Genomic DNA, 25,651 nt, shown 5'->3' with positions numbered 1-25,651 from the left:
TGTGCTTACAGTGTAAGCAACTATAAAACTGTACAAAATTTATTAGGAGACTGTTTGGGGGCATCGTAAAACAGGCAGTGCAGAATTGTGATCTTTGAGAGAATAAAATCCCATGAGATAAACCAATGTTTTCTACAGGATACAATGTGCCAGGTGGTATGTTCCAGACTATGGCATAAGGAGATGGAGTCCAAACAAAGTGCAAGGACTTTGCTGAGCTAAAGAGAGAGTTTGTGGCTACTGAAGCACTTGAAATTGCTTATCCTATCTGGAGAGGAGAAGGCAGTTCTGGTCAAGGGTTTAGGGCAAGAGTCCAAGAAACCTATGACAGAGCAAGTGATGTGGGGCTAAGTACAGAGACCTTGCTGAACACCATGGGAATTCAATTCAGACCACAGCTAGTCCAGGCATTAGGAGTAAGGACCATATTTGAGAGTAAATATTTTGAACTAAGTTCAAAACTACTGTATAACCATCCTAATAAAGAATAGAAGCAATCTCGGCAGGACCAAGAAGCCCAATAGTAGTTCAACTACCTGCCACAACAAAACTGAGCAACCTTTACGGAAGATGTTAAAGTCCAAATTTCAAACAATGCATCATTCACAATGTACTGCACACAAAAACATTTCCAGACATACCAAGTGTGAACCAGAATCAACAAAAACAGCAATAGAAATGACCTCAAGATATCTAAATAGTTGGAATGAGAAGAAAAGTTAAAAAAAAATTCAAAGTTCTCCTCTTATGCCCTCACCAACACAGCTACCATCACTGACCCCTGTGAATTAAAAGGCTTGTTTAATAACTTCTTCAAAGTCACACATCCCGTGGTGGAGCCAGGATTTGAACCCAGAGCATTTTTTCCACTATATTTCTCTTAGTAATTATTTTTGATGCACAAACATCTTCCATACTTAGTAGTTTTGAAAATAGGTTCCTCTTTTTTGCATGCTGTAAAATAAAATGATGATAGACAACAATTATATTAAATGAGATATTTTACATGTTTTTTATTATTATTATTTTTTGAGTCAGAGTTTCACTCTTGTTGCCCAGGCTGGAGTGCAGTGGCATGATCCTGGCTCACTGCAACCTCCGACTCCCAGGTTCAAGCAATTCTCCTGCCTCAGCCTCCCGAGTAGCTGGGATTACAGGTACCTGCCACCATGCCAGGCTAATTTTTGTATTTTTAGTTGAGATGGGGTTTCACTATGTTGGCCAGGCTGGTCTCAAACTCCTGACCTCAGGTGATCCGCCCACCTCGGCCTTCCAAAGTGCAGGGATTACAGACGTGAGCCATCGCACCCAGCCCATGTTAATATTTAATATGATCCTAGAGAAGAGAGCAAAGGAAGAAGAGACAGAGAAAGAATGGACATGTGTCTTAGCACTCCCTCCCCACTCCCAGTATTGCTCCTGTGCCTCTACTTCTCATAGGGCCTTCACTTGGGCCTGGAATGAAGATGCTGAATTTAAACTCTTGTCTGGTAAATAAGGGAATTCTTCAGCTTTCTGGTGTGAAGAATATTGGCTTCAAATGGTTGGCATGATATGGAATAGCTTGGTACTGTGGTCCACACATTATCCCATGTGTGTACTTAGAAGCTCTGTTTTACACGTTATATGGAAAAAGCTCCCTAACATAGAGTTGGCAAGATGAAGCCTTACCAGCTGGCCAACTATTGTGTGAGAAACAGAGTTTACACCAGGTTCATCCATCTTGCAAAACATCACCTTCATTCCCAGCAAAATTCTGCTCTTCCAAGCATCAGACGATGACTCAGCAGTACCTAAAATGTCATGTGGTTATGAGACTTGAAAAATCAAGAGGCTTTTCAAAATATCAAAATGCAATATTCCCTGCAATTAATGTCCTTTTGGGTGATCTCTTCGAAGAATCTAATGCAAACCAAGGCTAACCACCTCCTAAACTCTTCTTAAAGGAAATGGAAGGGAAACATGGCGGGGGAACCATAAGAATCACTAGATGAGCTTCATCAGTCTGTAACACACCTACATCTTTCCCCTTTTCATAACAAGCCCTCATTGGAAGCATTCTTGGCATCTGGGTTACTATGATGAAGGGAGGAGCAATGACCTGAGAAGTAATGGTCACAAGTAACATCTGGAAGTGTTACATTCATGGTAGCTAAAATTTGTTGATCACTCAATATTTACCAGGTATCCTACTGCTACTTTTTAAAAAAATATTTAATATACTTTAAGTTCTGGGGTACATGTGCAGAACATGCAGGTTTGCTACATAGGTATACACGTGCCATGGTGGTTTGCTGCATCCATCACCCCTTCATCTACATTAGGTACTTCTACTAATGCTATCCCTCCCCAGTCCCCAACCCCTTGCTATCTTTCCCCTAGCCTCCCACCCCTAGACAGGTCCCAGTGTGTGATGTTCCCCTCCCTGTGTCCATGTGTTCTCAGTGTTCAACACCCACTTATGAGTGAGAACACGTGGTGTTTGGTTTTCTGTTCTTGTGTCAGTTTGCTGAAAATGATGGTTTCCAGATTCATCCATGTGCCTGCAAAGGACATGAACTCATCCTTTTTCATGGCTGCACAGTATTCCATGGTATATATGTGCCACATTTTCTTTATCCAGTCTATGTTTGATGGGCATTTGGGTTGGTACCAAGTCTTTGCTATTGTGAACAGTGCCACAATAAATATATGTGTGCATGTGTCTTTATAATAGAATGATTTATGCTCCTTTGGGTACATACCCAGTAATGGGATTGCTGGGTCAAATGGTATTTCTATTTCTAGATCCTTCAGGAATCGCCACACTGTCTTCCACAATGGTTGAACTAATTTACACTCCCACCAACAGTGTAAAAGCCTTCCTATTTCTCCACATCTGTTGTCTCCTGATTTTTAAATGATCACCATTCTAACTGGTGTGAGATGGTATCTCAATGTGGTTTGATTTGCATTTATCTAATGACCAGTGATGATGAGCTTTTTTTCATATGTTTGTTGGCTGCGTAAATATCTTCTTTCGAGAAGTGTCTGTCCATATCCTTTGCCCACTTTTTGATGGGGTTGGTTTTCATTTTTTTATTTTTTTGTAAACTGTTTAAGTTCTTTGTAGATTCTGGATATTAGCCTTTTGTCAGATGGGTAGATTGCAAAATTTTTTTCCCATTCTGTTGGTTGCTTGTTCACTCTAATGATAGTTTCTTTTGCTATGCAGCAGCTCTTTAGTTTAATTAGATCCTGTTTGTCTATTTTGGCTTTTGTTGCCATTGCTTTTGGTGTTTTAGTCATGAAGTCCTTGGACGTGCCTATGTCCCGAATGGTATTGCTTAGATTTTCTCCTACGGTTTTTAATGGTGTTAGGTCTTATGTTTAAATGTTTAATCCATCTGGAGTTAATTTTTATACAAGGTGTAAGGAAGGGATCCAGTTTCAGCTTTCTGCATCTGGCTAGCCAGTTTTCCCAACACAATTTATTAAACAGGAAATCCTTTCCCCATTGCTTGTTTTTGTCAGGTTTGTCAAAGATCAGATGGTTGTAGATGTGTGGTGTCATTTCTGAGGCCTCTCTTCTGTTCCATTGGTCCATATATCTGTTTTGGTACCACTACCATACTGTTTCGATTACTGTAGCCTTGTAGTATAGTTTGAAGTCAGGTAGCATGATACCTCCAGTTTTTTGTTTTTTTTTTTGCTTAGGATTGCCTTGGCTATGCAGACACTTTTCTGGTTCCATATGAAGTTTAAGGTGGTTTTTTCCAATTCTGAGAAGAAAGTCAAGGTAGCTTGATGCGGATAGCATTGAATCTATAAACTACTTTGGGCAGTATGGCCATTTTCATATTGATTCTTCCTAACCATGAGCATGGAATGTTTTTCCATCTGTTTGTGTCCTCTCTTATTTTGTTGAGCAGTGGTTTGTAGTTCTCCTTGAAGAGGTCCTTTACGTTCCTTGTTAGTTGTATTCCTAGGTATTTTATTCTCTTTGTAGCAATTGTGAATGGCAGTTCACTCATGATTTCAGTCTTTGTTTGTCTGTTATTGGTGTATAGGAATGTTTGTGATTTTTGCACATTGATTTTGTATCCTGAGACTTTGCTGAAGTTGCTTATCAGCTTAAGGAGATTTTGGGCTGAGACGATAGGTTCTTCTAAATATACAATCATGTCATCTGCAAACAGAGACAATTTGACTTCCTTTTTTCCTAATTGAATACCCTTCATTTCTTTTTCTTGCCTGATTGCCCTGGCCAGAACTTCCAATACTATATTGAATAAGAATGGTGAGAGAGGGCATCCTTGTCTAGTGCCAGTTTTCATAGGGAATGCTTCCAGCTTTTGCCTATTCAGTATGATACTGGCTGTGGGTTTGTCATAAATATCTCTTATTATTTTGAGACATGTTCCATCGATACAAGTTAATTGAGAGTACTTAACATAAAAGGTTGTTGAATTTTGTTGAAGGCCTTCTCTGCATCTATTGAGATAATCATGTGGTTTTTGTCTTTGGTTCTGTTTATGTGATGAATTAAATTTATAGATTTGTGTATGTCAAACCAGCCTTGCATCCCAGGGATGAAGTTAACTTGATAGTGACAGGTTTTGGTATCAGGATGATGTTGGTCTCATAAAATGAGTTAGGGAGTATTCCTTCTTTTTGTATTGTTTGGAATAGTTTCAGAAGGAATGGTACCCGCTCCTCTTCATACCTCTGGTAGAATTCGGCTGTGAACCTGTCTGGTCCTGGACCTTTTTTGACTGGTAGGCTATTAATTGCTGCCTCAATTTCAGACCTTGCTATTGGTCTATTAAGGGATTCAACTTTTTTCTGGTTTAGTCTTGGGAGGTTGTACCTGTCCAGGAATTTATCCATTTCTTCTAAATTTACTGGTTTATTTGCATAGAGGTGTTTGTAGTAATCTCTGATGGTAGTTTTTATTTCTGTGGGATTGGTGGTGATATCCCTTTTATCACGTTTTATTGCATCGATTTGATTCTTCTTTTCTTCTTTATTAGTCTGGCTAGTGGTCTATCTATTTTGTTGATCTTTTCAGAAAATCAGCTCCTGGATTTGTTGTTTTTTTGAAGGGTTTTTTGTGTCTCTATCTCCTTCAGTTCTGCTCTGATCTTAGTTATTTCTTGTCTTCTGCAAGTTTTTTAATTTGTTTGATATTGTTCCTCTAGTTCTTCTAATAGTGGTGTTAGGGTGTTGATTTTAGATCTTTCCTCCCTACTCTTGTGGGCATTTAGTGCTATAAATTTCCCTCTAGTCACTCCTTTATATGTGTTCCAGAGATTCTGGTACGTTGTGTCTTTGTTCTTGTTGGTTTTGAAGAACATCTTTATTTCTGCCTTCATTTCATTATTTATCCAGTAGTCATTCAGTAGCAGGTTCAGCTTCCATGTAGTTGTGTATTTTTGAGTGAGTTTCTTAATCCTGAGTTCTAATTTGATTGCACTGTGGTCTGAGAGACGTTGCGTTATGATTTCCGTTCTTTTGCATTTGCTGAGGAGTGATTTACTTCCAGTTATATGGTCAATTTTAGAGTAAGTGTGATGTGATGCTGAGAAGAATGTATATTCTGTTGATCTGTGGTGGAGAGTTCTGTAGATGTCTATTAGGTCTGCTTGGTCCAGATCTCAGTTCAAATCCTGGATATCCTTGTTAATTTTCTGTCTCATTGATTGATCTAATATTGACAGTGGGGTGTTAAAGTCTCCCACTATTATCGTGTGGGAGTGTAAGTCTCTTTGTAGGTTATTATGAACTTGCTTTATTTATCTGGGTGCTCCTGTATTGGGTGCATATATATTTAGGATAGTTAGCTCTTCTTGTTGCATTGATCCCTTTACCATTATGTAATGCCCTTCTTTGTCTCTTTTGATCTTTGTTGGTTTAAAGTCTGTTTTGCCAGAGACTAGGATTGCAACTCCTGCTTTTTTTTTCTTTCTTGCTCTCCATTTGCTTGGTAAATCTTCCTCCATCCCTTTATTTTGAGCCTATCTGTGTCTTTGCACGTGAAACAAGTCTCCTGAATACAGCACACCGAAGGGTCCTGACTCTTTATCCAATTTGCCAGTCTGTGTCTTTTGACTGGGGCATTTAGCCCATTTACATTTAAGGTTAATATTGTTATGTGTGAATTTGATCCTGCCATTTTGATGCTAGCTGGTTGTTTTGCCCATTAGTTGATGCAGTTTCTTCATAGTGTTGATGGTCTTTACAATTTGGTATATTTTTGCAGTGGCTGGCACTGGTTGTTGCTTTCCATGTTTAGTGCTTTAGGAGCTCTTATAAGGTAGGCCTGGTGGTGATGAAATGTCTCAGCAGTTGCTTGTTCATAAAGGATTTTATTTCTCCTTCACTTATTAAGCTTATTTTGGCTTGATATGAAATTCTGGGTTGAAAATTCTTTTCTTTAAGGATGTTGAATATTGGCCCCCACTCTCTTCTGGCTTGTAGGGTTTCTTCTGAGAGATCTGCTGTGAGTCTGATGGGATTCCCTTTGTGGGTAACCAAACCTTTCTCTCTGGCTGCCTTAGCATTTTTTCCTTCATTTATACCCTGGTGAATCTGACAGTTGTGTGTCTTGGGGTTGCTCTTCTCAAGGAATATCTTTGGTGTTCTCTGTATTTCCTGAATTTGAATGTTGCCCTGCTTGCTAGGTTGGGGGATTTCTCCTGGATAATATCCTGAAGAGAGATTTCTAACTTGATTATATCATCCCCATCACTTTCAGGTACATTGATCAAATGTAGATTTGGTCTTTTCACATAATCCCATATTTTATTTCTTGGAGGCATTGTTCATTTCTTTTCATTCTTTTTTTTCTTTAATATTGCCTTCTCACTTTGTTTCATTAAGTTGATCTTCAATCTCTGCTATCCTTTCTTCTACTTGATTGATTCAGCTATTGAAACTTGTGTATGCTCCACGAAGTTCTCGTGCTGTGTTTTACAGCTCCATCAAGTCATTTATGTTCTTCTCTATGCTGGTTATTCTAGTTAGCATTTCGTCTAAACTTTTTTCAGGTTCTTATTTTCCTTGCATTGGGTTAGAACATGCTCCTTTAGCTGAGAGAAGCTCGTTATTATTCACCTTCTGAAGCCTGCTTCTGTCAATTTGTCAAACTCATTCTTCATCCAGTTTTGTTCCCTTGGTGGTGAGGAGTTGTGATCCCTTGGAGGAAAAGAGGCCTTCTTGTTTTTGGAGATTTTAGCCTTTTTGCGCTGGTTTCCTCCCATCTTCCTGGATTTATCTACCTTTGGTCTTTGAAATTGGTGACTTTTGGATGGGGTCTTCGAGTGGATGTTCTTTCTGTTGATGTTGAAGCTGTTTCTTTCTGTTTGTTAGTTTTCCTTCTAACAGTCAGGCCCCTCTGCTGCAGTTCTGCTGGAATTCGTTAGAGGCCCACTCCAGACCCTCCTTGCCTGGGCATCACCTGTGGAGGCTGCAGAACAGCAAAGATTGCTTCCTTTTCCTTCCTCTGGTAGTTTTGGCCCTGAAGCATACCTGCCAGATGCCAGCCAGAGCTCTCCTGTATGAGGTTTCTCCCAGTGAGGATACATGGGGTCAGCAAGCCTCTTGAGGAGGCAGTCTGTCCCTTATCAGAGCTCAAGCACTGTGCTGGGAGATCCATTGCTCCCTTCAGAGCTGCTGGGCAGGGATGTTTAAGTTTGCTGAAGCTGAACCCACAACCACCTTTTTTCCCAGGTGCTCTCTCCCAGGAAGGCGGGGGCTTTATTTATAAGTCCCTGACAGGCTGTTGCTTTTTTTCAGAGATGGCCTGCCCAGCAAGAAGGGAGTCTAGTGACAGCCTGCCTGCAGAGGCCTTGTTGAGCTGCTGTGGGCTCTGCCCAGTTGCTGTGTAAACTTCCCAGGACTTCGTTTACACAGGCAAGGTTAAAGCCACCTATCCAAACCTCAGCAATGATGGACGCCCCTCCCCACACTGAGCTTGAATGTTCCAGGTCATGCCCAGACTGCTGTGCTGTCTGCAAGACTTTCAAGCCAGTGGAAATTCTTAGCTTGCTGGTCTTTGTGGGGATGGGATCTGCCGAGCCATATCACTTGGCTCCCTGGCTTCAGCCCCCTTTTTCAGGGTAATGAGTGGTTCTGGCTTGCTGGTATTCCAGGCACCACTGCAGTATGAGAAAATAAAAATTACTGTGCCTAAAACAGCTGCCTACCTTTGTTCTGGAAACCTGGGGTGCTGGTGTTGTAGATACTGGAGGGAATCTCCTGGACTGCGGGTTGCAAAGACTGTGGAAAAAGTGCAGTATCTGAGCCAGAGTGCCAGATTGTCTAGAAAAGTCCCTAATGGCTTCCCTTGGCTAGGAGAGGAAGTTCTCCAGCGCCTTGTGGTTCCTGGATGAGGCTATGCCCCACCCTGCTTCAGCTCACCCTCCTTGGGCTGCACCCACTGTAACCAGTCCCAATGAGATGAACCTGGTACCTCAATTGGAAATGTGGAGATCACTCACCTTCTGCATCACTCTCACTGGGAACTGCAGACCGGAGCAGTTCTTATTCAGCCATCTTGGTAGAAATCTGTGTTTCCAGATTTTTACATTTTTTTCTAGTTCCCTCATGTGTACAGTTAGGTTGTTTATTTCATATCTTTCTTTTTAAAAAATGTAGGCATATATCACTATAAACTTTTCTCCTAGGATCGCTATTGTATTTGTCTATCATAGACTATGAAAAAAAGCAGGTTTAGAGAATATAATGGGATGTATGATATTGAAGGTTGAGATGAAGAAGTGGGAATAATCTATGTAGACAACTTATAAAAAATGTTGCTGTGAAGGGAAGCAGGTATACAGCTGGTAGAGAAGTGTCATCAAAAGAAGGTACTTGTTTAAAATGGAGAATATTGGAGCATAAGTGTATGCTGATGGGAATAACCACTGGAGCAGGAGAATTTGAAGATGGTGTGTTGATAAAGAAATTAAGAAGAAAACTGAAAAACTTCTTGAAACAAATGATAATGCAAACACAACATAGCAAAACCTATATAGCAAAAGCATTACTAACAGGTGAGTATATAGCTGAAAGTGCCTTCATTAAAGAATAAAAACTTCAAATAACAACCTAATGATGCAGCTTAAAGAAGTAGAAAAGCAAGAGCAAACTGACCCAAAATTAGTAGAAGAAAGGAAAGAATAAAGATTTGAGCAGAAATAGATCAAATTGAAATGAAGAGAAAATCATCAATGAACCAAAAGTTTGTTTTTTGAAAAGTTAAACAAAATTGACAACAGTCTAACCTTAGAGAAAGGAGAATATCCAAATAAATAAAATCAAAGATGACAAAGGAGATGTTACCACTGATACCACAGAAATTCAAAAGATTGCTAGTGGCTACTATGAGTAACCATATACCAATAAATCTGAAAATATAGAAGAAAGGGAAAAATTCCTAGACATTTACAACCTACCAAGGTTGAACCAGGAAGAAATAAAAAAAAACTGAACAGATCAATAACAAGTAACAAGATCAAAGCTGTAATAAAATGTCTCCCAGGAAAGGAAGGCCTGGAACCTGATGGCTTCACTACCAAATTCCACCAAACATTTGAAGAAGAAGTAATATGAATCATACTCAAATTATTCTGATAAATTGAGAAGACACTTCTAAACTCATTCTACTAAGCCAGTATTACTCTGATACTAAAACCAGACAAAGATACATTAAAAAAGAAAACTATAGGTCAGTATCGCTGGGGAATATTGGTACAAAAATCCTCAACAACATACTAGCAAACGTAATGTAACAATGCATTAGAAAGATCATTCATCATCACCAAGTGGGATTTATCCACATCAGTCAATGTGATACATCCTATTAACAGAATGAAGGACAAAAGCCATAGGATAATTACAATCAATGCAGAAAAAGCATTTGAGAAAATTCGTTCACAATAAAAACCCTCAAAAACGGTATAGAAGGAACATACCTCAACATAATAAAAACAACATGTGACAGATTCACAGCTAGTATCATATCGAATGGGGAAAACCTGAAAGCCTTTCTGTTAAGATCTGGAAAATAACAAGTATGCTACTTTCACTACTCTCATTCAACATAGCACTGGAAATCCTAGCTAGAGCAATCAGAAAAGAGAAGGATATAAAGGGCATCCAAATTGAAAAGGGAGATATCAAATTATCTTTGTTTGCAGATGATATGATCTTATATGCAGAAAACCTAAAGGTTCCACAATAAAACTATTAGAAATGATAAACAAATTTAGTAAAATTGCAAGACAAAAAATCAACATACAAAAATTAGTAGCATTTCCATATGCCAGTAGTGAACAATCTGAAAAAGAAATAAAAAAAGTAATCTGATTTACAATAGCTGCAAATAGAATGCAATACCTAGGAATTAACTCAACCAAAGAAGCTCAGGATCTCTATAATGAAAACTATAAAACATTGATAAAAGAAATTGAAGTGGACACCCAAAAATGGAAAGATATTCTATGTTCATGGATTTGAAGAATCAATATTATTAAAATGTCTATACTACCCAAAGCAATCTACAGACTCAATGTAATCCCTATCAAAACACTGATGATATTCTTTGCAGAAATAGAAAAAAAAATTAAAATTTATATGGAACCACAAAAGACCCAGAATAGCCATAACCATCCTAAGCAAAAGGAGCAAAACTAGAGGAATCACATTACCTGACTACAAATTATACTACACAGATATAGTAATCAAAACAGTATGATACTGGCAGAAAAACAGACACATAGACAAATGGAACAGAATAGAAAACCAATAAACAAATCCACATACCTACAGTAAACTCTTTTTTAACAAAAGTCCCAAGAACATACACTGAGGAAAATACAGTCTCTTCAACAAATGGTGCTGGGAAAACTGGATATCTGCATGCAAAAGAATGAAATTGAACCCCTATCACTCATATACATCATATACAAAAATCAGTTCCAAATGGATTAATGACTTACTATGAAACTGCTACAAAAAAACATTGGGGAAACTCCCCAGGACATCAGTCTGTGCAAAGATTTCCTGGGTAATACCCCACAAGCACAGTCAAGCAAAGCAAAAATGAACAAATGGGAACACATCAAGTTAAAAAGCTTCTATGCAACAAAGAGAACAATCAAAGAAGTGAAGAAACAACCCATAGAATGGGAGAAAATGTTTGCAAACTACTCATCTAACTAGGGATTAATAACCAGAATGTATAAAGAGCTCAAAAAACTCTATAGGCAAAAATCAAATAATCCAATTTTTTAAATGGGCAAGAGATCTGAACAGACATTTCTCAAATGCAGACATGCAAATGGCAAACAGATATATGAAAAGGTGCTCAACATCACTGACCATAAGAGAAATGCAAATCAAAACTACAATGAAATAACATCTCAGCCCAATTAAAATGAAGTATACCTAAAAGACGGGCAATAACAAATGCTGGCAAGGATGTGGAGAAAAGGGAACACTTGCACACTGTTGTTGGGAATGTAAATTAGTATAACCACTATGGAGAACAGTTTGGAGGTTCCTCAAAAAAAGTAAAAATAGAGCTGAGGTATGATCCTGCAATCTCACTGCTGGGTATATATACCATAAAGAAAAGAAATCAGTATATTGAAGAGATTTCTGCACTCTCATGTTTGTTGCAGCTCTGTTCACAATAGCCAAGCTTTCAAAGCAAACTATGTGTCCATCAGCAGATGAATGGAAAAAGAAAATGTGGTACTTATAGACAATGGAGTACTATTCAGCCATAAAGAAGAATGAGATTCAGTTGTTTGCAGGTAGATAGAACTGGAGGTTATTATGTTAAGTAAAATAAGCCAGGCACAGAAAGACAAACATCACATGTTCTTACTTGTTTGTGGGATCTAAAAATCAAAACCGCTAAACCTATGGAGATGGAGAGTAGAAGGATGATTAACAGAGGCTGGGAAGGGTAGTAGGGGTTGGGGAAGAGGTGAAGATGGTTAATGTGAACAGAAATAGTTAAAGAAATGAGTATGAATAAGACCTAGTATTTGGTAGCATAACAGAGTGACTATAGTCAATAATAATTGTACATTTAAAAATAACTAAAAGTATAATTTGATATTTTGTAACACAGAAGATAAATGCTTGAGGCAACAGATACCCCATTTTTCATGATGTCATTATTGTGCACTGCATGTCTACATGAAAATATCTCATGTACTTCATAAATATATATACCTACTATGCACCCACAAAACGAAAAATAAAAAATTATTAAAAATAAAAAAAATATATGATGTGAGGTGTCTCATGTGTTTCACGTGTCCAGCCCAGCACGAAGTTTGTCCAGTCTCTGAAACAGGGAGTGAATACAAAGAAGGTAATTGTTTGCTCAGGAAAAGAGGACAGGAAAGAGGCCCCTTATTAATTTGGCTGCTTCCAAGAGCTGGAGACTATCAGAAACTTCCCTCCTTTGTCACCCCCCAATGCCTGATAGAATAGGAGTGTGACAGGAAAAGGGAGCCCTAGGAAATGGTCCCGCGGTCTGGGCAGAGGTCTTTTGGGCCACAGAGGAGGAGAGGGAATCTTCCCTATCCGACTCTGCTAATGAGGATCAGGGAGCTCTTCTGGGGCAGCATTTCTAAAATTGGGCTGGAACTTTCTGTCAGAAAATGGGAATGACTGAAAACCTCCATATTATAATAGAGAATGGGGAACAGAGCAAAGAGTTGGGGTAGCAAGAATCCCTAGAACCTGCTTGGTCCTTGACTCCCCTGTGGCCAAACTGGTACCTAAGGTGCAAGATGAAGTCCCCTTTACTTTTCCATCTACTTTTCTCAAGCAGGAGAAATTTCATTCTCTAGTCACCACAGCTGAGAATGCGCTGATTCTCACCTGAAGCCAGCAAGTCTCAGAGGCTCTCCCAAGGCCCTCGACATAGTACTTGGGTATCACTGCTGGTTTTACAGGGTCCAAGCACTCTTCAGTTAGCAGATGATGAATGTTTCCTCAACTAGGTCCTTCTCTTCAAGCCAGCAGGTTCCCTTCTGGCCCAGAGAGTGTCTAGACATGTTTTACGGAAGCTAGAGCCAGGAATGGGGGCCTTATGGCTCTGACTGGTGCCCTATCCTGCTGTGGCTAAGCTTGTTTCCAAGATGTAAGACAAAGTCCTCCTTAGTCTTCCCGCTCCTCCCCTCAAGTGGAAGGAAGGGGTATCTTTTGGAGTTGCAAGCTGTGCAGTCTGGGGTTAGGGGAGGGTGATGCCAGCACTCGCTTAGCCACCTCAGCTGGTGTCTCAGTAGGTCATGTGCCCTCCCAGCCCACTGTCTCTGGGCCCAGGTCAGCACTAGGACTCGCCTTAGAGTTGCAGTTCTTGTGGCCTAGACTGCCTTCCAAGTTTACTTACAGTCCCAGAGCATGTTAGTCCTCAGTAGTGAGGTTTGTGGGAACTCAAGTTCTGACCGCTAGGATTGGCAATTCCCCTCTGGCTAGGCTGGTTTAAATGCTCTGTGGATAGACATTAGCTGAGTTTAGTCATGTTTTTCTTTCTGCTCTAACAGAAAAGCATTGAGTTCAATGCCTCACAATTGCTGAACTCTCCCTCCACCAGCATGCAAAAGTGCTCTCTGCAACACACCATAGCTGTTGAGAGGTGTGGGATGGGTCGTGTCAGCAATTCAAGACTGTCCTTTTTACATCTTAAGTGTGACTTTCAGTGATATGAAGTGAAGACCAGGTACTATGATTATAGGTTCTCATGAACATATTTTTGTGTGTAGATAGTTAAATTGATGTCCTTGTGGAGTGGGAGTGGTGTGTTCATCAGAGGTGCCTTCTATTCCACCATCTTGCTCTACTTCCTCTACAGGAAGTCTTCCTTCTTTTGAAAGTCTAAATAATATCCCATGGTGTGTATCACCACATTTTCTTGATCCATTCATCTGTCAATTGACATTTGGCTTGTTTTCATTACTTGATTATTGTAAATAATGCTGCAGTGAACATAGAGTGCAGATGTCCCTTTGAGATCCTGTGTTCATTTTTTAAATATATATCCAGAAGTGAGAGTGCTGGATCATATGGCAATTAATTTGTGGAATCCCATAATGTTTTCGATAATGACTGCACCATGTTATATACTCACCATCTTTTTACAAGGGTTTCAATTTCTCTGCAACATTCTCAATACGTATTACCTTTAGTGTTTTTTGTTATTATAACTATTCTACCAGGCATGAGGCGATATCTCCTTCTGGTTTTGATTTACATTTTCCTGATGCTTAGTGATGTTGAGCATCTTTTCATATACATGTTGGCCATTTGTGTGTATTATTTGGAGAAATATCTGTTCAAGTCTTTTGTCCATTTTAAGATTTTTAATATATATTTTGTTATTGATATTTAGGAGTTTCTATACATTTTGGAAATGTATAGAACACAAGATGTCTTTCCATTCTTCTGTGTCTTCTTTAGTTTATTTCATCAATGTTCTGTAATTTTCAGTGTACAGGTCTTAAACATCTTAGGTTAGGTTTATTTCTATTTTATTATTTAATTATTTTTGTTACTATTGCGAATGGGTTCTTTTCTTAACTTCATTTTTGGATAGTCCATTGTCTGCTTGTGGAAATGTGACTAATTTTTATATGTTGATTTTATATCCTGCAATTATACCAAATTGGTTTATGAGTTATAACATTACTTTTGGCTAAGTCTTTATGGTTTCCTTTGTTTACGATGATACCATCTGCAAAAGAGATAATTGAACTTTCATTGAAGTCTGTAACTGGCATAGAGTCTACAATCTTGTAAGTGGTATTTTTGGGGACTTAAAAGCAAAGCCGTCAAGCGAAGCGTTATCTTCCTCACATAACCATTTCCCATTGGTCCTTCTCTAAGAGGAAGTGGTCATAGTCATCCAGTCAGGGACAAGCAGCCAAGTGGATCTGGGATCCCCTGAGAGGGGTGTGAAACACTGGAAGGTGGGCACTCAGGAGTGCATATGAAACAAACACTTTGACCAAAAGGAGACTGGACGTCTCACAATGTCCATGAAGGTCAGGAAGATGGGCAGAACTTCATGTGGTTCCTTCTGGTGTGGGGCATGGCAATGGGTGTGGGTTGCACCATTGCAGTGAAGATGAGGGATATGGTTTGGATCTGTGTCTCTGCCAAAATCTCATGTCCAGTTGTAATCCCAATCAACAGTGTTGGAGGTTGGACCTGATAGGAGTTGATGGATCATGGGGGTGGTTTCCAGTGGTTTAGCACCATTTCCCTAGTGCTGTTATCATGAGAGAGTTCTCATAAGAGCTGTTTGTTTAAAAGTGTGTAGCACCTCCTATTAACTCTCTTCCTTCTGCCCCTCCCATGTGAAGCACTCCCCCTCCCACCCCCCGCCACCGTGAACTGCTCCCTCTTGCTTTGCCTTCCACTAGAATTGCAAGTTTCCTGAGACCTTGCCAGAAGCAGAGCAGATGCCAATATCAGGCTTCCTGTATAGCCAGCAGAACGGTGAGCCAATTAAACCTTTCTCTCTTTCTCTCTTTTTTTTTTTGAGACAGAGTCTTGTTCTGTCATCCAGGCTGGAGTGCAATGGCGCAGTCTAGGCTCATTGCAACCTCCGCTTCCCGGGTACAAGAGATTCTCCTGCCTCACTCTCCTGAGAAGCTGGGACTACAGGCACATACCACCACACCTGGCTAGTTTTTGTATTTTTAGTAGAGATGGGGTTTCACCATGTTGGCCAGGCTGGTCTCAAACCCCTGACTTGGGGATCCATCTGCCTGGGCCTCCTAAAGTGCTGGGATTACAGGCGTGAGCCACCGTGCCTGGCCTAAACCATTTTTCTTTATAAATTACTCTGTCTCAGGTATTTCTTTATAGCAATGCAAGAAGGGAATAGTACAATAAACTTACTTGGATATTTCGGAGTGAGGATTTCCAGGACATAGGAAATGGCAGCTGGGTCCCAGGAAAGGAGAGTGCAGCTGGACAAAGGAACTTCAGAGACTTATTGGAATAAATGGAAGGAAGGGAGTGAAAGTTGGGGGCCTCTGCACAGCTTTTCTGTCATTTTACTTCACAAATTTATGGTGTGGAATGTGTCACGTCCTGCCTGAAACCCTGTTTGTCCAGCCTCTGATACAGGGATCCAATACAAAGGAGACAGCTACTCAGGAAAAAGGGACAGGGAAGAGGCCCCTCATCAGTTTGGCTGCTTCCCAAAGCAGGAGACTATCTCCTTTGGGTCTCCCCCAGACCCTAGTGGAATGGAAGTGTAGCCAAAAGGGGGAGCCCTAGGAAGTGCTCCCATGGTCTGGGCCCAGGTCTCCCAGGCCACAGAGGAGAAGAGGGAGGGGTCTGTTCTGCCCTGTGCGATCTGGCAGGAAGGATTGGGGAACATTTTTGGGGCAGCATTTCTGAAATCAAATCGGGCTGGAACTATCTGACATAAAATGGGGATGAATGAAAGCCTCCCATATTATGATAGAGGCTAGTGGGTGGGGAACAGGGCAAGTGGATCGGGATAGCAAGAATCCTAGATTCCACGGGCATGGTTTGGAGGTACAGCACATTGTTGGTAAGATGGTGGCTAAGGGAGAAGGAAGCCTGGATGTAAACACTTGAGATTGGTGTTGGATCCCTCTGCCTTTCCGTTCTCCTCAACCCAGTGGGAAGGGGAGGTCAGGGCAGCACTAAAGCGAATGTTCTATTCAGTTTCTGAATAGGGGCTTGTGTACGTCAGAGGAAGACAGAATGCGCACATTTCTCTGTTTCTCTTTGTCTCCTTCTTAGTCCCAAGGCCATTAGTTCTAGTTACCATGGGAACGGAAGCTGAGTGTCTGATGCATACATTGGACTGTGGGAGAAAATTTGATTTGGTCCCTGATTTGAGTAATCATCCATTTACCACCTTCACGCTTTTTGCCATATTTAATTGTGGTAAAACCATTATAATACCAAATGCTTCTGATCGACATTAATATTTCACTTGCATTTCTTATAGTTTGTACAGAATTTTAGTTCGTTAGTATCACATGATACCTTCATCGTCATGTTTAGAAGGTGTAGTGTTATTCTTTGAACAAAGTAATTTTTCATCAATAAGTACATTTTCAAAGGAAACTTAATATCATCACCATAAGTGGAAATCCGACATCACTTGTCGTAAATAGAAAGTTAGTGTAAAAAACAAATGTAAGGGAAGCAAAACGTATCATTTAGGAAAATGTGTCTTACACTTGTTCATGTTTCATTCAGATGATGCACCTGCCCTCATTTTGTGTACCATATGGGTACAATTTTGGTAAATTTTATCAATGTGAGGCAGTCCTCTGTAGCCCAATTCCCTCTGGATGTGTGGACAACATTTAATTGCTGGAGCTACAAAACTGGGAATAACAGTGATCATAGCATGGTACTGACTTGCCCTGTAGGGGGACTGACTGGATGACGAGATGGCCCTCCCCAGGCATCCTTGGAGTCATTATATCTTTTAAAATGATGAGAACTGGTTTGTGAATGTTTCCCTTGCCGGTTCAGGGTACATGGATTCATTAGTGATCTAGACAGAGGCCATGTTCATTTCCTCTGTAGCTCTCAAACCTTGCACAGTATTTGGGGAAGACAGTTGTCAAAAAATGTGTGTCAAGTAAACTTCCTTCTTTGAAAATTCTGTTCCTACTTCCAGGAATGTCATTCCCACAGCTTTGATGGTGGATAACCTGCAACTCATCCCTTAAACATGGAGCTAGTGCTCCTGACTACCACAGGAAGCTGTTTCTTCTCTCCTCTTTGTTCCTGTAAGGAAGGTAATATTCATTATGATAAGTATCAGCGCCTATGAAGCTTATCTCTCCCACCACACTCTGAACTTCTCAATGTCAGTGACTAATTCTTGTCCATCTTTTTGAAGCCTCTTCAATTTTTATAGAGCCTGGTGTTATATTGAAGAATGTCGTATGTGGGTTCCCTTTTCAAACCAGATTGGGCGTTCTTATGGTAAGAGGAAACCCGACATCGAATCTGTATACCATGTGACTCTACAGCCATCAGTTCTGCCCCTAGTGCCCCAGCAAGCCCTTCCATAATCACTAAGCTGTGAAGATTGTCAAAATAGTGAAGCCTCAGTTAAGCCTCTTCCTTCCCCCAGGTTTCATTTTCTGGACTCCAGACTTCATTATCCACTTTAAAAACTAAATATGCTTTTCACTGTGTGGAAGAAAGAATAGAAATTCAAAAGAAAATTGCTTCTTAATCATCCTATGTTTTGTGAAAAATATTTGGGTTCAGACATATTTTGTGCACCTCTTATCGAATCCACTTTTGGAGAAATTTCATCTAACGTTCCACAAACCTCTTTGAATTCCTTGTGGTAGATGTAAATGGGGAGGGAGACAGGATTGGCAGGAAGGTGAAGGGATGGCCTGGGAGATAGGAGGTGCACAACATGATGTCTGACCCCACTATCCATCCATTTTTCATTCTGCTCCTAGCAGGTGCCTCCACCTCACGACCACGTGGAGAAAATCACCTAGAGAAAAGAAAACCTTCCAGACTCAGTCAATCCACATGCCCCTTAGTCTTTGAGGTTCACAAAAGTTGAGTAACTTGGCTCAAACTCAATTAAGTCATTTTATCAGACCAATATTACCCAGAAACCAAAGGCAGAAGAGGACATCACAAGAAAAGTATACTACAGAACAATATATGTTATAAATATCGATGAAAATGCCCTCAACAAAACCAAAAGGAGAGACTGGCAGAACAGATTTTTTTAAATGCTCCAATTATATGCCGTCTAGAAGAGGTGTGCTTTACTTCCAAAGACATAAGTTGCTTAAAATAAAAGCATGGAAAAAGTATACTGTGGAAACAATCAAGAAAAGAGAGTTGGGGTGACTCCACTAATATTCTCCGAGACAAAAATATACTCTAAGACAACAATTTGATTTAGATACAGACAAGGACATTTTCTCATGGTAAATCGCTCAGTCCATCAAGAAGATATAATGATTACTATAAAAAAATATAGGCGCGTAGTAATAGTGCCCCCACAATACACGAAGCAAAAATGGACACAACTGAAGGCAGAAAGACGCACGCAGAATTCCAGCCTTGTAGGATGCAGCTAAATTAGCTCATAGATGTAAATGGATAGCTATAAATGCCTATATTAAAAAGAGTAATGCTCTCAAACAATTCTCCTAAATTTTTATGTTAAGACACAGGAGGAAGAAGGTTAAACTAACCCAAAACAAGCAGGAAGAAGGAAATAAGGACTGCTAGACTGATAGAAATACAAAGAATATAGGAAATAATAGAAAAAATAACAAGACAAAAGTTGGTTCTTTAACAAAGATCAATAAAATTGACAGGCTCTTGCCAGACTAAGAAAAAATAGAAAAGATGCATATTATAAAAACCAAAACTAGAATATAGGATATTAATACAATCTCACAGAAACAAAAATGTTATGCTAAATACTGTGAACACCAAAATTAGATAACCTAGCTGAAAAGAACAAGTGTCCAGAAACACAAAAATTACTGAAAATGCCTATAGGAGAAATAGAAGATTTCAATATATTTACAACAAGTAAAGAGACTGAATTACCGATAGATATATTCCCCCAAAGAAAAGTCCAGGGTTAACTGGTGAATTCTACCAAATATTTAAAGAACACTTAACACCAAAGCTTCACAAGATTGCTCAAGAGCAGAAGGTGGCACTTCCCAGCTAGATTTGGAGCCCAGGTTTAACCAAATTCCAAAATTAGACAAGGCATCAGAAGGAAATAATTAACAGGATTACAGATGAACATCTGTTACGTATACACAAATCTCCTCCACTAATTACACACATACCGAATCCAGCAACACACACACGTGTACACACACAGACACACACACACAGATTATACACAAAGACCAAGTGGAACTTGTTCCAGGAATGTGAGGTTGGTTCAACATACAAAAATCAATCAATATAATATACCACACTAACCAAATAAATTTTCAAATTATCATTTCTGTAGACACAGAAAGACTTGTGACAGATCCAAAACCATTTTACAGTTAAAAAACTATGAAGAACCAGGACAGAAAAGGCACTTCTGCAACTCACTCAGTAGACTCTACCAAAAACCCACAATTGCCATCATGCTTAACGGTGAAAGGCTGAAAACTTGCACCCTCAACGAGCAACAATGTGTGTTCTCACCACTTGTACTTAACATTGTACAGGATCTTCAACCTAATGCATTTAGGCAAGAAAAAGAGACAGCAGATCTCCGGATTTAAAAGGAATCAATAAAAGTATCTCTGCTCACAGATGACATGATCCTGTACATGGAAAACACTGAAGAATCCAGAAAAGAAAATACTATTAGGACGAGTCATCGAGTTTATTCCATATAAACTAGGGGGTTAGGAGAGGGATGGCATTAGGAGAAAGACCTAATGTAGATGACAGGTTGATGGGTGCAGCAAACCACCATGGCACGTGTATACCTATGTAACAAAACTGCACGTTCTGTGTATAGTGCTCCCCTCCCTGTGTCCATGTGTTCTCCTTGTTCAACACCCTCCTATGAGTGAGAACATGTGGTGTTTGGTTTTGTGTTCTTGTGTCAGTTTGCTGAGAATGATGGTTTCCAGGTTCATCCATGTCCCTACAAAGGACGCGAACTCCTCATTTTTTTTTTTTAATTGCATTTTAGGTTTTGGGGTACATGTGAATAACATGCAAGGTTGTTGCACAGGTGCACACGTGGCAGTATGATTTGCTGCCTCCCTCCCCTTCACCTATATCTGGCATTTCTCCCCATACTATCCCTCCCCAACTCCCCACCCCCCCACTATCCCCCCTCCCCCCCAACAGACCCCCGTGTATAGTGCTCCCCTCCCTGTGTCCATGTGTTCTCCTTGTTCAACACCCGCCTATGAGTGAGAACATGTGGTGTTTGATTTTGTGTTCTTGTGTCAGTTTGCTGAGAATGATGTTTTCCAGGTTCATCCATGTCCCTACGAAGGATGTGAACTCCTCCTTTTTAATGGCTGCATAATATTCCATGGTGTATATGTGCCACATTTTTCCTGTCCAGTCTATCATCGATGGGCATTTGGGTTGGTTCCAGGTCTTTGCTATCGTAAACTGTGCTGCAATGAACATTCGTGTGCATGTGTCCTTATAGTAGAACGATTTATAATCCTTTGGATATATGCCCAGTAATGGGATTGCTGGGTCAAATGGAATTTCTATTTCTAGGTCCTTGAGGAATCGCCACACTGTTTTCCACAGTGGTTGAACTAATTTACACTCCCACCAACAGTGTAAAAGTGTTCCTATTTCTCCACATCCTCTCCAGCATCTATTTTCTCCAGATTTTTTAATGATCGCCATTCTAACTGGCGTGAGATGGTATCTCAATGTAGTTTTGATTTGCATTTCTCTAATGACCAGTGATGATGAGCATTTTTTCATATGTTTGTTGGCCTCTTGTATGTCTTCTTTTGTAAAGTATCTGTTCCTATCCTTCGCCCATTTTTGAATGGGCTTGTTTGTTTTTTTCTTGTAAATCTTTTTTAGCTCGTTGTAAATTCTGGATATCAGCCCTTTGTCAGATGGGTAGGCTGCAAAAATTTTTTCCCATTCTGTTGGTTGCCGATTCACTCTATTGACTGTTTCTTTTGCCGTGCAGAAGCTGTGGAATTTGATTAGGTCCCATTTGCGGAGGAGTGGGGGGGACAGCGTGGGGGGGAGTTGGGGAGGGATAGCATGGGGAGAAATGCCAGATATGGGTGAGGGGGAGGGAGGCAGCAAATCACACTGCCATGAATGCACCTATGCAACAACTTTGCATGTTTTTCACATGTACCCCAAAACCTAAAATGCAATAATAAAAAAAAAAAAACAACTGCACGTTCTGCACATGTATCCCAGAACTTAAAGTACAATTAAAAAGAAATTAAAGAAGACCTAAAGAAATGTAAAGATGTCCCTTATGCATAGATGGGGACTCCCTTTGGAGTCCCCATTTGGGAATGGGAGCTAATACTGTTCGGCACTGCAGTGTGACTCTGCACGCACAAGTAGGACTCAGAGGGGCTGCCCCTCCTCCCAGAAGACCGTGTATCACTAAAATGGTAACAGTCTACAAGTGGATCTGCAGATACAAAGTACTCCCTGCTAAAAATCCCACCGGGATTTTCTTGCCATAATTGACAATGTGATACTAACATTCCCATGGCGATGCAAGGGACCCAGAAAAGCCAAAACAATCTTGAAAAAGAGCAGTGATGGAGGACTCACACGTCTCTATTCCAAACCTACTGCAAAGCTCAAGTAATCAATGTGTTGTGGTACTGGAATAAATATAGGCATGTATGTAAGTGTTCTAAAAATGCAAATTTTAGAAATAAAACTTTTCATTCAAGTTCGATGGATTTTCGACAAGTGTATCAAGGCAACTCAAAGGGAGAAAGAATAGTGTTTTCCACAAGGGGTTCTGGGACAAATGGTTATGCCCACACAGAAGAATGAAGTGGACCCCCCATCTCATGCCATGCCTGAAAATTAATTCAGAATGAATGATAGACATAAATCTAAGGGGAAAAAATGTAACTCTTGGAAGAAATGTTGGGGTAATCTTCATGACTTTGAAATGGGAATTGGCTTTGTAGATATGGCACCCAAATCATGGGTGGAAAACATGAAACGCAGAGGAATTGTACTTCATTAAAATTAACTACTTTTATGCTTCAAAGCCCACCATCAGGGACAGGGAAGGCAACTCATGAGATTATTGAAAAGACTGGAAAATCATATAGCTCACATTTGAAATCGATTTGCATTATCTAATAAACATGACTGTGTAATAAAAAAAGACCCACAGCTCAAATAAAAGTTGGCAAAGGATTTTAATAGACATTTCTCTAAAGAACATACACAACCGGCTAACAAGCACAAGAAAAGATGCTCAAGAAACGTCGTTGGTCATTAGGGAAATTCAAGTTAAATCCACATTGCGATACCACTTCCCACGCACTAAGATGGCTGAAATTGAAAAGATAGGTAATAACGAATGTTGGCAAGGTTGTGGAGGAATTTGAATCTTAAGACACTTCTCATGGGATTGTAAGATGTTTCAATCACTTTGGGACAGGGTGCAGCAGTTCCTCCAAAAGTTAGAGTTGCTTTATGACCCAGCAAGTCTACTCTAGGAATCCACCCAAGAGAATTGAAAAGACAAGTCAGGTAAAATCCTGTACAAGAGTGCCCATAACAGCCTTATCCATAATAGCCCAAAAGTGAACGAATCTAAATGCCCATCAACAGTTGCAGGAGTAACCAACATGTGGTATTATTATATGGCAGTTAATTGAGTGATGCATTGGTACTCACCACAACACTGATTAATCTGGAAAACGTAGTGCTTACGGAAAGAAGCTGGTCAAAAAGGTCATATATTGTAGAATCCGATTTACAGGAAACGTTCAATACATGCAAAATCAGAGAGCCAGAAGATAGATCAGTGGGTGTCAGCGGTTTGAAGAAGAAGGGAGATTAGGTCACTTAAATACATACAGCTATTTTTTTTTAATAAAAAAAATGCTTAAATTACAAGGTTTTGATAGTCGCACGACTTTTTGGGTTTATTTTATTTCATTTAATTGTGATAAGAACACGTAACATGAGATCTGCCCTCAATAACATTTTCAATACAAAATACCATATTGTTAACCATAGGCACAGGATTGCACAGCAGGTCCCAGTAATGTATTCCTCTTGTGCAACGGAAACTTTATACCCACATAACAGCAACTCCCTGTTTCCCCCTCCCTCCCAGTTCAAGCAGGCGACATTGCACTCCTGTTTTTATGAGTTTGATTGTTTCAGATAGCTGAAATAATTAGAACCCGCATTACTTGTGTCTGTTGGCAGAAATTCCTTCGTCGTGGAGGCTGAATAGTGTGCCATTTTATATATATACCACATTTAACATATCCATTAACCTGCTGAGAAACATTTAGGTTGTTTCCATATTGTGTTTTAATCTTGACTGTTGGACGTAATGCTTCAATAAAGCTGGGAGTCCATACATGGCTTCAAGGCCCAGATTTCAATCCTTTTGGATATATACTCAACAGTGGGATTTCCAGATCACATACTAGTTCTATTTTGAATTTTTTGAGGAACCACTCTGGTGTATTCCACAGTGGTTTCACGGTTTTACATGCCTGCTCCTGTGTGCCTGGGTTGGAATTTTTCTACATCTTCTCCAACACTTGTTATCTTTTGCTTTCTTTGATAATATTTCAAAGTGTGAGCTGATACCTCACTGTGGTTTTGATTTGCATTTCTCTGATGATTAGTGATGTCGAGCACTTTTTTATATACTGTCGGGCATTCCCGCATCCTCTTTGGAGAAACGTTATTCGAGTCTTTTGCCCATTCTTTAGTCAGTTTGTTGTCTTCTTTTTCGGTATTGAGTTGTAGGAGTTCCCTGTATAGCTTGGATATTAATCACTTATCATAGATATCCTTTCAACTATCTTTTCCCATAAATCTCCTAGAAGAGAACATAGGTGAAAAGCTCCATAGCATCTGTCTTGGAAATTGCTTCTTGAATATGACAAAAAGCCCAAGCAACAAAAAGCCACCTTAGACAGTCGAGATTACGTCTAACCAAAATCCTACGGTGAACCGAATGAAACAATCAACACAGTGAAAAGGCCACCTACAGAATGGGAGTTGCTCCACCTTTGAATAGACTAACAACCACTGCACTGTACACTTTAAACGAGTGAAATTTGTGGTATCTGAATCATATCTCAATAAAGCTGGTTCTTTTAATGAAGGAGGAAAGAATCTCTGGAGAAATTCAAAATGTTCGTGTTATTCCTGAGTTAACGTACGTACTAATAATACGTTAGGATACAAATTGGAGGGATCTTTTTGAATGATTACAAAACGAAACCTATACGAAGACTTCCAGAAGGCTGAAAAATATCAATGCGGTAGGAGGTTTCCAAAGCGACCTCTCTGGCAGAGCAGCAAGGTTGCAAGAACAATGTGAAAACAAAGCTATTTCTCAGGCGTGACCTTCGTGATTGTTTCTGTCTCACACTCCCATGGATACCGCCTGCTTTCCGATCCTGGATGTGCAGTCCTTTTATTGACTCCATGTGCAACCTGATATCCTTGCATCAGGTTTCTTTTCGGTTGAGCAACCTTGAGTGTTTTTCTGTCGTTTGCAATCAAACATACTGATGGATACAGGAAGTGGCAGATGTAGGTGTTATTTACGTCTATAAAGTGAAAGGAAATTTCTTAGAGAGAAAATGTAGAAAAGGAGGAGACAAAGCCACAATCTGGAGCACAGCACCAAAAAAGAGGAAGAGGAGCCGGGAAATAACTCAAAGAACAGGATCTACCCTGGAAGGAAGATCACCAGAAGAGAATGGTTTCGTGGAAATGTTTTCCTGGGATTTCTCTTGAAATCCACACGATTTGAAGAGACTGGCAGTGGACAGCGTGTTCAATGCTACTAGGAGGGCAAGCCAAGTCAGAAGGATGATAATTGGATTCGACAGTACGAAAGTTACTAAGGAGCCTGAAGAAAAGCATGTTTGGAGGACAGAAGGCCGTGCAAGAC

The 25,651-nt window shown here is 40.0% G+C and overlaps 1 pseudogene; it reads right to left on the bottom strand.

The window, feature by feature from the left end:
- LOC105709546 (importin-7-like) overlaps positions 1-7,241 on the bottom strand; it is a 58,017-nt pseudogene extending 50,776 nt beyond the window's left edge.
- Between the last annotated feature and the right edge of the window lie 18,410 nt (positions 7,242-25,651).

This window comes from Aotus nancymaae, unplaced genomic scaffold (assembly GCF_030222135.1).
Source record: "Aotus nancymaae isolate 86718 unplaced genomic scaffold, 86718_ANA_hifiasm-v0.15.2.pri h1tg000058l, whole genome shotgun sequence".
NCBI lineage: Eukaryota > Metazoa > Chordata > Mammalia > Primates > Aotidae > Aotus > Aotus nancymaae.
Note: the sequence above shows the minus strand (reverse complement) of the source record. Positions and strands in the feature narration are given on the sequence as shown.